General features: G+C 43.9%; 5 non-coding genes across 5 annotated transcripts; 3 read left to right on the forward strand and 2 right to left on the reverse strand.

Annotated features, from left to right (window-relative positions):
- The first annotated feature begins 1,174 nt into the window (after positions 1 to 1,174).
- On the forward strand, positions 1,175 to 1,248 carry TRNAT-AGU (transfer RNA threonine (anticodon AGU)). The gene has a single exon. It is a non-coding gene; the product is annotated as a tRNA-Thr (tRNA).
- Positions 1,249 to 1,381: 133 nt separating this feature from the next.
- TRNAS-UGA (transfer RNA serine (anticodon UGA)) lies at positions 1,382 to 1,463 on the reverse strand. The gene has a single exon. It is a non-coding gene; the product is annotated as a tRNA-Ser (tRNA).
- A 205-nt stretch (positions 1,464 to 1,668) lies between these two features.
- On the forward strand, positions 1,669 to 1,741 carry TRNAT-UGU (transfer RNA threonine (anticodon UGU)). Its single transcript has one exon. It is a non-coding gene; the product is annotated as a tRNA-Thr (tRNA).
- A 398-nt stretch (positions 1,742 to 2,139) lies between these two features.
- Positions 2,140 to 2,212, reverse strand: TRNAV-CAC (transfer RNA valine (anticodon CAC)). Its single transcript has one exon. It is a non-coding gene; the product is annotated as a tRNA-Val (tRNA).
- Positions 2,213 to 2,887: 675 nt separating this feature from the next.
- On the forward strand, positions 2,888 to 2,959 carry TRNAW-CCA (transfer RNA tryptophan (anticodon CCA)). The gene has a single exon. It is a non-coding gene; the product is annotated as a tRNA-Trp (tRNA).
- The last annotated feature ends 12,124 nt before the right edge of the window (positions 2,960 to 15,083 follow it).

Raw genomic sequence — 15,083 nt, forward strand, 5'->3', positions numbered from 1 at the left:
TTGGAATGTCGGGGACAAACTTGAAAAAAGGGGAAAAAAATAAATGGGTGTGATAGTCAATCCAGGCGGTCGGGATGCCCACGGTCATATAATCGACCACGGCAACCCAATTTTTAGAATGCCGACAGGTAATCAATTTATTAGATTACAGTAGGATGTCAGTATAATTAGTCAGTAGTCCCAATGCTAAATTTTCCCGCCTTTCTTTCTTGGCAGGGCCACAGCTATCCTGTCATACTCTACTTGTTTATCATGTTTTTCATGTGCACTACACATTACGTTTTTTTTTTTTTTTTTAAACTATTCCAATAGTGTCACTGTTTGTTTCCCAGGTCTGATCTACAGGCCACCCACAGTAATGAGAGAGCGGTTATTACGTCACAATGTGACTGATTACTCATTCGGAACGTTTCATAAAACGTTTGTTTAAAATCGTCCTACAAGAATCCTCGCTGACGTCACCTTCAGTCTCAGACATTACCGTGATAAAAACAAATCCCAATTGTGCTTGTTACTGCAATAGGAAACACGTGCGCGATAGGTGAGACGCTGTTATCCTCCTTCCCACCCATCCCTCACTCCCAATAGCATAGCCCACACCCTCCCACCTAGCCATAGGAAAGAAAAGGTTAAAATGTCTGTTACGTCACAGCAGCAGCTGCCTCAAAGAAATGAATGCTGTAGTCGATCTGTGAGACTGTCACTATGGTCCGTGAGACCGCCACTTTATGGTCCATGAGAGCGTCACTTTATGATCCGTGAAACTCACACTCACTATGGTATGTGAGGCCGTCAATATGCTCTGTGATACTGTCACTATATGGTCTGAAAGACTGTCACTTCGGTCAGTGAGAGTGTATGTTCGGTTAGACTGTCAGTGTCAGTATGGTTTTTGAGACTGTCACGATGGATTCCGGATCGTTCCGGTTTTCACCTAGTGATCTCTTGCTATGATTTGTGAGACTGTCAATATACGGTCTGTGCTACAGTCACTATTGTATGTGAGACTGTCACTATATGATCTTTGAGACTGTCACTAAACAGACGTACATGATGCCTCTTGTGATGAAGGGATACGAAGTGGTGCTGTAACCCGAACAATAAGCAATACGTGACCATGGGCTGGTATTACACTGCATCACAGATAAAACCTATGGCAGAATCTCGAACAAGCGGCGCTGTGGCTTAGTTGGTTAAAGCGCCTGTCTAGTAAACAGGAGATCCTGAGTTCGAATCTCAGCAGTGCCTAAATTTTTACTTCAAATGGTCTCAAAATTTTTTTTTTTTTTTTAAAGTTACCATTGAGCTTAAATATAAATAAGTATATGTTCAAGAGTACGTAAAAAAAAAAGAAAAGAAACAATCTATGGAAAAAAATATTCGTAGTCGGCAGGATTCGAACCTGCGCGGGGAAACCCCAATGGATTTCAAGTCCATCGCCTTAACCACTCGGCCACGACTACACCATGCTTTCTGTATTGCAGACAGTAAGGTAGATGATGTCAAAAAGAAGCTGTGCTTGTGTCATGTATATATGTTGGTGAAGCTGTGCTGCTTTGCTGTTTTCAGAACAAAGATGTGTTCAATGTAGTAGCTAATTATCTGTTATTGTTACTGCTGCATAACTTTTCCTATGTATACATATGTGGTCAGATTATCCATTGTAATGGCTCCATAGCTCAGGGGTTAGAGCACTGGTCTTGTAAACCAGGGGTCGCGAGTTCAAATCTCGCTGGGGCCTTGTGATTTTTTTTTTCTTCCTTTCCTGTCCCCCACTATGAGTGACTGAAGCTTTAACTAGAATAAAAAAAAGGAATAAAAAATAAGTCGATGCTTTGGCTACTTCAGTTTGAGCTCCTTGCATTCAAATTTTGCTGGCTAATGTCTATTTAAAATATTTTATTAAAAACAGTAAATGCACCACTCATTTACAGTAGGCATAATTAAAATGTATAATGATTACAATTAGTGACAGAACTTTTAATGGAATACAAAAATACAGCCTGGACCTAGGCAAAAATAATTGTGGCTTTCTATATTAATATTCCGAAATAATGAATCACATACACTTATTATAATTTTACATACAATTATAAAGGACACTTGAATTTGTAATAATTATTAAAAGTTCTAAAAACATGTTTCCGCCCGGTTTCGAACCGGGGACCTTTCGCGTGTGAGGCGAACGTGATAACCACTACACTACGGAAACCGCTTACTAGCTGTGGTTGAAATGTATGTATACAAGGTTGTCTCAGTATTGCACGTATGTGAACGTTTCCAGCATGTACTACAACTGATTTTGTCCTGAAGTCTTTGCCTACATATGCACTGCAAATTATGTTTGCCCACATTGCTAAAGCTCTCTAACACCACATCTGTACAATGGCTAGTTACTGTCTTTTCCCATAGTGAACAGTGCACTTGTGGAATGGGTGTACTAAGAAACACGTGGTCTCTATTAGCCGATATTTCTGCACAAGTGCACATCTTCAGTTCATCTCGCTCTTTAGTATGCAGGGAGCAGACGGCTAGATATATCGATGTTTCCCTCACGCTGAAAAGTATACTTGATCATTTCATCGCATTATAGAGTAAAATGAATGGATAGGTGGTGTCTGCATGGATAAAATCGTAGCTGGCAAGCTCACCCTACGCTGCGTGTAAAATGATCCCTTTCAGCAGTGATGAGGACAATGAAATGCACATTCGTCAGTTATTCTAGTTATCTTTCTTCTTCACTTTAGTTGTAAAGACCAGAATGAACGTCAGTTCTTTATAAAAAAAAAAAAAAAAAAAAAACTTCAGCTCATTTACAAAGCAAAATACATAAGATGTTTTAATAGCATATGAGTTCCTACATATTTCTATAATACTTCTACAACCAGACCTCGTGGCGCAACGGTAGCGCGTCTGACTCCAGATCAGAAGGTTGCGTGTTCAAATCACGTCGGGGTCAACCTTTTAAAAAGTGAATAAAAATCTAATATTTTGGTTTTATGCACTGTATTAGTTTGTTGAAAGCTTTAGACATTTTTTATGTACTCTGTAGCAACTTTTATTTACTTCTTTGGTGTCTTAAGAGGCTATTCAATTATCCACGATCATTGATCGCAGGTAATTGTGTTGCCAGGTTAATCGCGATAAACCGTCACGAGACGCAGCTTACCGGGGATTTTGTTTCACCTTCCTCGGGCAGGCGAAGCAAAATATCAGGAAAAAGCCCCATATTCGCTGTTACTACCGAAAACACACAGGTTTCACTGAACCTGTGTATTTTCGGGTAAAAACGTATTTTTTTTTCCGGGTGAACTAATTGGATATCTCAAAAAAAAATATTGAAGAAACATCAGGAAAAATAGCCCAAAAAGTTAAGTTTTTCACTTCTTTGAAGGTAATTGAATACCCCTCTAACTTTTTTTTTTCAAAATATTATAGGGAAACTGCAGTTTCTACATAATTTTATTTAAAAAGCTTGATACATAGGCACCTAAATCACAATATATAAGTATTTTGTTTGTACCTTAAAATCACATGGCTAAGGGGCCCATTTATCAAGGATCACGTATTGAATGCGATCTGGGTGGGATCTTACCAACTAGGATCGCATTGCAATATGTGATCCCTTCGTGTGGACGTATCACTCAGCACATGCAGGGACAGGGGCTCCAAAAGGTGCCTGCCCCTGCGATGTGCCCTGCGGGTTGCTGGGAGTTCTTTGCATGTGCGGTCACACGTGACCGCGATGCACTGAGGCCATTTTTGGCGAAGGGTTCCTGGGAACCCAGGCAGAACTTTTTTCCGCGATCTGTAGCCTATAGGCTACAATGGGCTACCGCAATAAAAAATTTGCGGTAGCTGTGGGGAATATCGGGAATTCTTCGCATTCTCGATATTGATACATCGGGTACCAGCACGTCAACCATAAATACTTATGAGGGATGCAGCTGCGGGCGGAAACAGCTAACCCCCAAAACCTTGTTTTTTGGGGGGACATAGCTGCTAATATTATTTGATAAATGAGCCCCTAAATGTCACAAACTGAATGAGTCCTTTTATGTTTTCTTTTACGTTAACTGTATTCTAATAAATTGCAACACGAAGATCACATTTATTTATTTATTGCATTTATTGTACATTTTAGACACATTACCATTACCCTCTGTTTAACGATCATTGCACTAACCTGCTCGACCATGGTTCCCTGTACAATTTGGGCATTAAGTTGAGATGTACGCAAATCAGCCATACGTGCTCTTGCTTTGCATGAATATAAATATATATTTCTCTGACGTCCTAGTGGATGCTGGGTACTCCGTAAGGACCATGGGGTATAGACGGGCTCCGCAGGAGACTGGGCACTCTTAAAAGAAAGATTAAGTACTATATCTGGTGTGCACTGGCTCCTCCCTCTATGCCCCTCCTCCAGACCTCAGTTAGTATCTGTGCCCGGCAAGAGCTGGATGCACCCTAGGGGCTCTCCTGAGCTTCCTAGAAAAGAAAGTATTTGTTAGGTTTTTTATTTTCAGTGAGATCTGCTGGCAACAGACTCACTGCTACGTGGGACTGAGGGGAGAGAAGCGAACCTACCTGCTTGCAGCTAGCTTGGGCTTCTAAGGCTACTGGACACCATTAGCTCCAGAGGGATCGAACACAGGCCCAGTCCTCGGTCGTCCGGTCCCGGAGCCGCGCCGCCGTCCCCCTTGCAGAGCCAGAAGAACGAAGAGAAGTTGAAAATCGGCGGCTGAAGACTCCGGTCTTCATTAAGGTAGCGCACAGCACTGCAGCTGTGCGCCATTGCTCCCTTAGCACACCACACACTCCGGTCACTGATGGGTGCAGGGCGCTGGGGGGGCGCCCTGGGCAGCAATTAGATTACCTTACTTGTCGAAAAGCACATAATACAGTCTGATAAACTGTATATGTGCATTAACCCCCGCCATTACAGTACATAAAAGGACAGAAGCCCGCCGCTGAGGGGGCCGGGCCTTCTTCCTCAGCACACCGGCGCCATTTTCTCTTCACAGCTCAGCTGGAAGGAAGCTCCCCAGGCTCTCCCCTGCAGTATCCTGGTACACAAAGGGTAAAAAAAGAGAGGGGGGGCACATAAATTTAGGCGTAAAACTGTGTATATAAGCTGCTATAGGGGAAAAATCACTCAGTATAGTGTACATCCCTGTATTATATAGCGCTGTGGTGTGTGCTGGCATACTCTCTCTCTGTCTCTCCAAAGGGCCTGGTGGGGGAACTGTCTTCAAATAGAGCATCCCCTGTGTGTGTGGTGTGTCGGTACGCGTGTGTCGACATGTCTGAGGTAAAAGGCTCCTCTAAGGAGGTGATAGAGCGGATAAGTGTGTGGGAGGGTGTCTCCGTCAACAACGCCGACACCTGTTTGGATATGTGTAAGTGCTGAGGTAAAATTATTGCACAAAAGGTTAGGGAACAGAAAGGAAATCTACCCTGGTCTGTCCCTATGTCACAGAGTCCTTCAGAGTCTCTCTATGTTCACTATCCAAAATAACAAAGTACCGACACGGAGTTTAACTCCACTGTCGACTACGATAATGCAAAGTTACAGCCAAGAGGGCCAAAAGATATTCAATATATGATTATTGGAATAAAAGATGATTTGCATATCACTGATGACTCATCTGTCCCTGACACGAGAGTACACATGTTAAGGGGAAGAATGCTGAGGTAAATTTCCCTCCTCTCATGAGGAAAAAGAGCGGGAATCTCCAGACAAGAGACGGCAGCTTCCCACAAGAGAATTCTCAGGCTGTATCCTTTCCCCACTAGGGCCAGGATGTGTTGAGAATCTTCCCCTTGGGTGTCCTGTTTGCACTACCTATTCTCAGGGATCCTGCAGATAGTGTGCATATTCTAGTATACTACCCAGACCGGCGATTGTGTCGGCATGGGTTTATAGCGCTGTGGCAGCGTGGACAGGTACCTTATCAGCAGAGATTGAGACCCTAGTATGCATATAAATATTTTAAGATGCTGTCTTAAGTGATAGATATATAATTATAAAGCATGCCCAAAGGGACATGAGTATACTGGGTCCTAGAGACAAAAGCTATGTCGATTTCTGCTTGACGTGTCCTGTAGAATATACATTGGACAGATGATGCCGACTTAAGAGGCATATGGAAGGCTGAGGATTGTGTGGAGAAAGGTTCTCGGGCCTGGTCTCCACAGCTATAGCTGGTAATTCTGATATTTTGCCTTATATTCCTGCACAGCCTAGGAAAGCACGACATTATTAAATGCAGCTTTTCGAATAAAGAAACAAGAAAGTCTGAGGTGCGTCCTTTCTTGTCAGAGCCGGGGGCAGAGGAAAGAAGCTGTACAACACAGCTAGTCCCCAGGAACAGAAGTCCTCCCCGGCCTCTACAAAAATCCACCGCATGTCGCTGGGGCTCCACAGGCGGAGCTAGGCCCGGTGGGGACACGCCTTCGTAAGTTCAGCCACAAGTGGGTTCACTCCCTGTTAGATCCCAGGGCAATAGAAATTGTATCGCAGGGATACAGGCTGGACTGTGAGAAGATGCCCCCTCACCGAGGACCCGGCGGGCTTCCCCCCAAGAGAGGGAGCCAGTGTTAACTGCAATTCGTAAATTGTATCTTCAACAGGTGGTGGTCAAGGGTCCCCTCCTTCAACAAGAAGGTGTTATTATTCGACCATGTTATAATCCTGAAACCAGACGGTTCGGTTAGCCCATATTGAATTAAAATCCCTGAACATATACCTGAAAAGGATCAGGTTCAAGATGGAATCGCTAAGAGCGGTCATTGCAAGCCTGAAATGAATCGGGACATAAGGGATGCATACCTTCGTGTCCCCATTTATCCACCTCATCAGGCGTACCTCAGAATTGCGGTACGGGATTGTCATTACCAATTTCACCAAGGTAATGGCGGATATGATGGTGCTCCTGCGGAAGCAAGGTGTCACTATTATCACATACTTAGTTGCTGGACAGCGTATCACCTTCTCTGGAAGTGAAACGGCAACACGACTGGATTCTATATATTCCGAAGTCGCAGTTGGTTCCTACAGCTCATCTGCCTCGCCTAGGCATGATCCTAGACACAGACCAGAAGAGGGTTTATCTCCCGATAGAGAGAGCTCAGGAGCTCATGACACTGGTCAGGAATCCATTGAAAACCAAAACAGGTGTCAGTGCATCACTGCACTCGAGTCCTGGGAAGGATGATGGCATCATACGAGGCCATCCCCTTCAGCTGGTTCCATGCAAGGACAATGGAACTTACTGGACAAGTGGTCCGGATCACATCTTCAGATGCATCGGTTAATCACCCTATCCCCCAGGGCCAGGGTGTCTCTCCTGTGGTGGCTGCGGAGTGCTCACCTTCTCGAGGGCCGCAGATTCGGCATTCAGGACTGGGTCCTGGTGACCACGGATGCAAGCCTCCGAGGGTGGGGGGCAGTTACACAGGGAAGAAAATTCCAAGGTTTGTGGTCAAGCCAACAGACTTGCCTTCACATCAAAGTCCTGGAACTAAGGGCCATATACAACACCCTAAGTCAAGCGGAGTTCCTGCTTCGCGACCAACCGGTTCTGATCCAGTCAGACCGCAGGGGCTCATGTAAACCGCCAGGGCGGCACAATGAGCAGGGTGGCGAGAGTAGAAGCCACCAGAATTCTTCGCTGGGCGGAGAATCAAGTCAGCGCACTGTCAGCAGTGTTCATTCCGGGAGTGGACACGACCTCCACCCGGGAAAGTGGTGACTTCATCAGGAAGTCTTCACGCAGTTTTGCAAATCGATGGAAACTGCCTCAGGTGGACTACATGGCGTCCCACCTCAATAAAAAGATAAAAAAAGGTTTTACGCTGGGTCAAGGGACTCTCAGGCGATAGCTGTGGTCGCACTAGTAACACCGTGGGTGTTCCAGTCGGTCTATATATTTCCTCCTCTTCCTCTCAGACCCAAGGGCTGAGAATTGTAATAAACGGAGGAGTGTGAACAATATTCTTTGCTCCGGATTGGCCAAGAAGGACTCGGTACCCGGAACTGCAAGAAATGCTCTCAGAGGACCCATGACCTCTGCCTCTCAGTCAGGACATGTTGCAACAGGGACCCTGTCTGATCCAAGACTTACCGCGGCTGCGTTGGACGGCATGGCGGTTGAACGCCGGATCCTAGCGGAAAAGGGCATTCCGGATGCAGTTATTCCTACGCTGATAAAGGCTAGGAAAGACGTGACAGCAAGACTTTTTCACTGTATATGGCGAAAATAGGTTGCTTGGTGTGTGGCCGGGAAGACCCTACAGAGGAATTCCAGGGGGGTCGATTCCTGCACTTCCTACAGTCAGGAGTGACTATGGGTCTAAAATTAGGATCCATAAAGGCCAAGATTTCGGCCCTATCCCTTTTTCTCTCAAAAAGAACTGGCTTCACTGCCTGAAGTTCGGACGTTGTTACAGGGGTGCTGCATATTCAGCCCCTTTTGTGCCTCCAGTGGCACCTTGGGATCTTAACGTGTGTTGGATTCCTAAAATCCCACTGGTTTGAGCCACTTAAGACCGTGGAGCTAAAATATCTCACGTGGAAAGTGGTCATGCTTTTGGCCTTAGCTTGGACTAGGCGTGTGTCAGAATTGGCGGCTTTGTCATGTAAAAGCCCATATCTGATCTTCCATATGGAAAGGGCAGAATGGAGGACTCGTCCCCAATTTCTCCCTAAGGTGGTATCATCGTTTCATTTGAACCAACCTATTGTGGTGCCTGCGGCTACTAGGGACTTGGAGGATTCCAAGTTGCTGGACGTAGTCCGGGCCCTGAAACTTTATGTTTCCAGGACGGCTATAGTCAGAAAAACTGACTCGCTATTTATCCTGCATGCACCCAACAAGCTGGGTGCTCCTGCTTCAAAGCAGACTATTGCTCGCTGGATCTGTAGCACGATTCAGCTTGCACATTCTGCGGCTGGACTGCCGCATCCTAAATCAGTAAAAGCCCATTCCACGAGGAAGGTGGGCTCTTCTTGGGCGGCTGCCCGAGGGGTCTCGGCTTTACAACTTTGCCGAGCTGCTACTTGGTCGGGTTCAAACACTTTTGCAAAATTCTACAAGTTTGATACCCTGGCTGAGGAGGACCTTGAGTTTGCTCATTCGGTGCTGCAGAGTCATCCGCACTCTCCCGCCCGTTTGGGAGCTTTGGTATAATCCCCATGGTCCTTACGGAGTACCCAGCATCCACTAGGACGTCAGAGAAAATAAGAATTTACTCACCGGTAATTCTATTTCTCGTAGTCCGTAGTGGATGCTGGGAGCCCGTCCCAAGTGCGGACTCTCTGCAATACATGTATATAGTTATTGCTTAACTAAAGGGTTATTGTATGAGCCATCTGTTGAGAGAGGCTCAGTTATTGTTCATACTGTTAACTGGGTATAGTTATCACGAGTTGTACGGTGTGATTGGTGTGGCTGGTATGAGTCTTACCCTGGATTCCAAATCCTTTCCTAGTAATGTCAGCTCTTCCGGGCACAGTTTCCCTAACTGAGGTCTGGAGGAGGGGCATAGAGGGAGGAGCCAGTGCACACCAGATATAGTACCTAATCTTTCTTTTAAGAGTGCCCAGTCTCCTGCGGAGCCCGTCTATACCCCATGGTCCTTACGGAGTACCCAGCATCCACTACGGACTACGAGAAATAGAATTACCGGTGAGTAAATTCTTATTATTTGCCCCAAATCAAAGTTGTACCTAACATACAAAGTTGTGCCCTCTATCCACACCTGGTTTAGCACCAGTCATTTCCATACTACTGCACAACACAGTAGTGTCCGTTATTCACATTATAGAGTACAGTAGTGTTCGTTATTCACATTACACTGAACAGTATTGTCTGTTATTCAATTTACACCACACAGTAGTGCCGTTATTCACATTACACCGCACAGTAGTGTCCGTTATTCAATTTACACCGCACAGTAGTGTCCGTTATTCACATTACACTGCACAGTAGTGTTCGTTATTCAATTTACACCGCACATTAGTGTCCGTTATTCAAATTACACCACACAGTAGTGTCTGTTATTCACATTACACAGCATAGTAGTGTCCGATATTCATATTACACAGCACAGTACTATTAGTTATATAATGTACATTACACACCACAGTACTATACCTTAATTACATTACGCCACACAGTAGTGTCCATTATTCACATAACACCACACGGTAGTGTCCGTTATTCACATTACACAGCACAGTAGTGTCCGATATTCATATTACACAGCACAGTACTATTAGTTATATACTGTACATTACACACCACAGTACTGTACCTTAATCACATTACACCACAAAGTAGTGTCCATTATTCAAATTTCACCGCACTGTAGTGTCCGTTATTCACATTACACAGCACAGTACTGTATGTTATTCCCATTACACCACACAGTAGTGCCCATTATTCATGCTACACCACACAGTAGTGCCAATTATTTACATTACACAACACAGCACTGTCCTTTATTCACATTACACCACACAGTAGTGTCCGTTATTCACATTACACAGCATAGTACTGTCCATTATAACCAACAATGCACAGTACTGTACATTATTCACATTACACAACACAGTAATGTCTATGATTCCCACTACACTGCACAGTAGTATCCGTTATTCACATTACACCACACAGTTATGTCCGTTATTCACATTACACAGCAAAGTAGTGTCCGTTATTCACATTACACCGCACAGTAGTGTCCGTTATTCACATTACACCACACAGTAGTGTCCGAAATTCACATTACACCGCACAGTATTACCCTTTATACATGTCACACCATACAGTAGTACCCATTATACACATTGTGCAAACAGTAGAGCCCCTTGCAAACATTATGCCACAGTAGAGCAGTTCTTGGCTGCAACTAGGAGTGTGCTAGGGGGGCACATGACCTATGCTGCCAGATTGGAGGGGGAACCAAAACTGTCAGTTTAATACCCCCTAACACCCCCTCTCTTAGAGCCAGGGGATCTCAAGCTCCAGACTCTACTACCTGCCGCCTAACGAGCTGGGCACACTGCATTGCTGTGATGAAACTCAAAATAAACTGCAGCTCCCAGCAGCCCTTTTCTGCCGGCAGCTTTCAAAGAAAAACTAAATGTTACAATCTCACGTGCGCTTTCAAGGTCCCAACAAAGTCCTATAGGCAATGTTGTCACAAAGTGAAATAACCAGAAGGCAGGGTGGCTCAACGCGTTTCTCTGGTCGCATGCTCCTGAGGAAGCTGGCAGCTATTGGACCAGCGAAATGCTTTGAGCCACTCTGCAGGACCACAATTGCTGTAACCCTTGCCCACACCACTGGCCCTTTCTTGGACTCTTTTGCATCCACCAGAATAATTCCAACACAAGCATTTGTGGATCTGGATCTGCCCCCGATTGCAACTTGGATCTCCGGCAATTGAGATACCTAGGGGACTATTCCTGAAGTATCTGGTAACATTTATCTTCAAATGAACTTGTGAGCGCATGTGGAATTGAGTCTTAGCCAGATACTGTGGGATACTAATTATCAAAGGGTAAATCAGTGATACCTGCATTTATGCAATTGAATTTTTACAATATTCTTCTTTTTATCAATAGAGGATCAGAAAACCTAATTTTACTAATGTGTAATAAATCATGTATTAATTTTATCATATTATTGGTGAAATTGCTCCTTTATTTAAATTAACAGCCGGCGCCAGTACAAACCCCCTCTATTTTAGCTGCGTAAATGGTTAGGGCACCTCGTTACCCCAGGGGTAGCGAGCTAAAGTTATGATATACCCGTCAGCAAAAACAGAAAGGGTGCAGAAAGAATTGAATACCGCCCCTAGTGTTCTACACTCAACATATGGACAGCTAGAATTTTATGCTCAGATCAGTATGTGATATTTATTTAAAACCATACCTCAGACACACTGCGGGAGCATCATCTACACACATCTTACTAAAGAGTGTATACTCCAAAACATATGTGTACGGAACGGATGCTATTGGCACACAGAACTCTGTGATCTTATCTACACCATAAGTCTAAGGCTAAGATATTTCATACAGCTGGGATTACATATTTTGTATGAATAGTTTGATATCTCATAAATACAGGTGTGTGCAATATGTGATCAATATTAGGCTTGCGTGTAGTTTTTGCCTTACCACTGGCGTAATTATCATAAATTGGAGGATATAATATCAAATTGGTGCCTTTAACATACTGAATCTTACTTATGACGTTTTCAGGTACGAACCCATGGATTGATATATGTAGCAATGTTGTCTGATTTTGTTCATTACACAATTTGGCCGTGACATTCACAGCAATTGCATGTGATAACACTAAATTGGTGCCCTCTTTATACCAAGTTTTTTAAGCTACCGGGCGTGATACCCATGCATTGAGATTACACTGTGTGTTGTGGTTTACTATGCTGATTAAGCATGAAAATTCTGTTCTGCTGCACTAGTAGCTGTAATAACAGGATAATATATAACTTTTAGGGGGCTCCTTACATTGCAAGTCTGATTCTTAATGTACTTAGGTACAAAACAATGGATGATTATTTAAAGCAATTCTACTGAATTACTGTTCACCACACAAATTGGTGGTGGTATCCACACTAATTGGAGGTCATATTACTAAAGTGGTGCCTCCTTTACACCAGGTATTACTCTTGACATTTTCAGGGGAACACCCATAGACCAATGCATTAAGTCATACTCTCTGCTATGATTTATTATACTAATTGGGAAATGATTATCACATAAGTCCAACTTAAGTCTGGACAATAATTACATCAATATTTCACAACTATTGTCTAACAGGACTCTCATCAGTGATCCAGAGGGTGTGCCGAGCAATGAGGCCATAAGGCACACCTCTGCCCAAAGGGGGGGACACACGGAGAGATCTGTGTTTAAAATCTAAGCAATCTGACTAGATTGCTTAGAGTTTAAGCACAGATCTGTCGTGTGTATGCCCCCCAGCAATAGCGATGCGCGGGGCTCTCACCGGTGCTAGATTGAGCCTGCATGCAGGCTCAATCTAGCGGGTCGCTCACTTCAGTGCTGTGTGAAGTGAGCAGCCCCCCTCCCCTCGCTCAGCACACATCACGCTGTGCTGAGCGGGGGGGAGAGATGTGTGCTGAGCAGCTGTGTTAAGATCGGTCAGCACACATCTCTCCCGTCAGTACTGGCCTTAACATTGAAAGCAGAGCCTTACCTTTTCTTTGATCTATCCCCCCTCAATTACAGAACAGGGGAGGAGACTTTTTCTCATCCACCTATGGGAATCTTCCACTATTAACTTTTTTTTTTTATTAACTGTTCTCATTCATGAACTCTCATCAACGATTCCAAAATAATAAACGTAAAAATATCCTAAAGCCATACCACACTGAATTTGCCCAATTCCTTCTGATCTTGGAAGCGATGAAGTGTTGGGCCAGGTCAGTACCATGTGGGGGACCTCGTGGGAATACCATGTGTTCTAGGTTTTTCCCGCTTCAGGACTCTTAAGGTCTAACCTTGACAGCAGTTTCACAACACTTATTTCATCTTAAGACAGAATGGCAGATTTATTAAGCCTGGTGAAGTGATACACTGGAAGGAGATACTGCACCAGTCAATCAGCTCCTAACTTCTATGTTACAGTTAGGAGCTGATTGACTGGTGCGTTATTACCTTCCACTTTATCACTTCACCAGGCTTAATAAATATGCCCCAGAGTCCATACCCAACACTTCGTATCTTTATTAATAGAGACCCATCTCCCAAGTTTATAATCTAAAAAAGACCTCTACATACCAAGTCAACAAGCTTTTTGTGGATATTTACATTTCTGATTCAATATATGTACCTGAAACTGAAGCCAAAGAAAAGGGTGATCAGCAACTCTGCAGAGCTGAGACTCCCCCATGTTTTAATTGTGGGTATAAGATGCCTGAGAGTTTCTATATGATTCCTTTCTCTTCATGTGTCATATTTTCACATAACTGAACGGCAAAAGTTATACGCATATGTACATGTCACACATGTATATATAGGTCTTTTTAAGTGGCAAATATGTCCCTACCATCTCTGTCACTTGTGTGACTAAAATAACGTTTTGAAAACAATTATAAGATTAAAAGTTATGTTTTATTATATATGAATTCATTCCTCTTCATGATGCAGAAATGGATTCCTTATCACTCATCACTATTATGAATATAGGATTTAAAAATAAGAGTGCTCCTGGAAGATACTTTTTTTTTGTTTTTCTCTTCCTCTGAATTGTGTACTACTGGGACAAGCCAATAAACTCTGCAGCTCCAGTGGGTACGCCACAGATCACCATTGGAAGAGCGTTGGTCACACTTGGATCCTGCTGTGAACCACATAGGTGCTGCTGTATATGCAGGTGCCCCTTCAGGGCTTGGAGCCCGGAGGCAGGAATCTCCATTACATGCTAATTGTAGAGATTGTATCCCGGAGGTCTGGATCCCGGCTGTCAAAATAACGGCGCCAGAATCCTGACAAGTAATGGAATGCTGGCACTAAAATCCTGACAGGGATCACAAGCCCAGTGCTGGCATCACAACACCCAGGATCTCGATAGCTATACTGCAGAGAGTACAGGGAGAGTTAGGGGGCCATTGGGGAAAGGTAATTCCCCTGTCGGAATTTTGATCATCGGATACCGCGGTGGTATTCTGAGCACCAGGATATCCATCCCAACCCATTTATATAACACGTGATTTCACCAAAATAAGATGAGCACCGTGTTATTTGGGAGTTGATGATTTAATAAACAATAGATTTACAGATTGTGTGTTTTTTTTATTTTATGGGGAATCTCTTATTGGATTGTGATGTCATCTCTGCCTTTGTGACACTAACATGGGGATTTATTCAGCTTATATGTGTAATTCTTATCTCTAAGATGAGTACTGAATTTACTTATTAGTATTGTTTTGTACACTATGGGTCTGGTTTAGAAGTAGACGCAATGCTGATGTTTGCGCAGTTGGCCGATGATTTTTGTACTGCGTATGTGTCTTAGCCGCAC

This window comes from Pseudophryne corroboree, chromosome 11, assembly GCF_028390025.1.
Source record: "Pseudophryne corroboree isolate aPseCor3 chromosome 11, aPseCor3.hap2, whole genome shotgun sequence".
Taxonomy (NCBI): Eukaryota; Metazoa; Chordata; class Amphibia; order Anura; family Myobatrachidae; genus Pseudophryne; species Pseudophryne corroboree.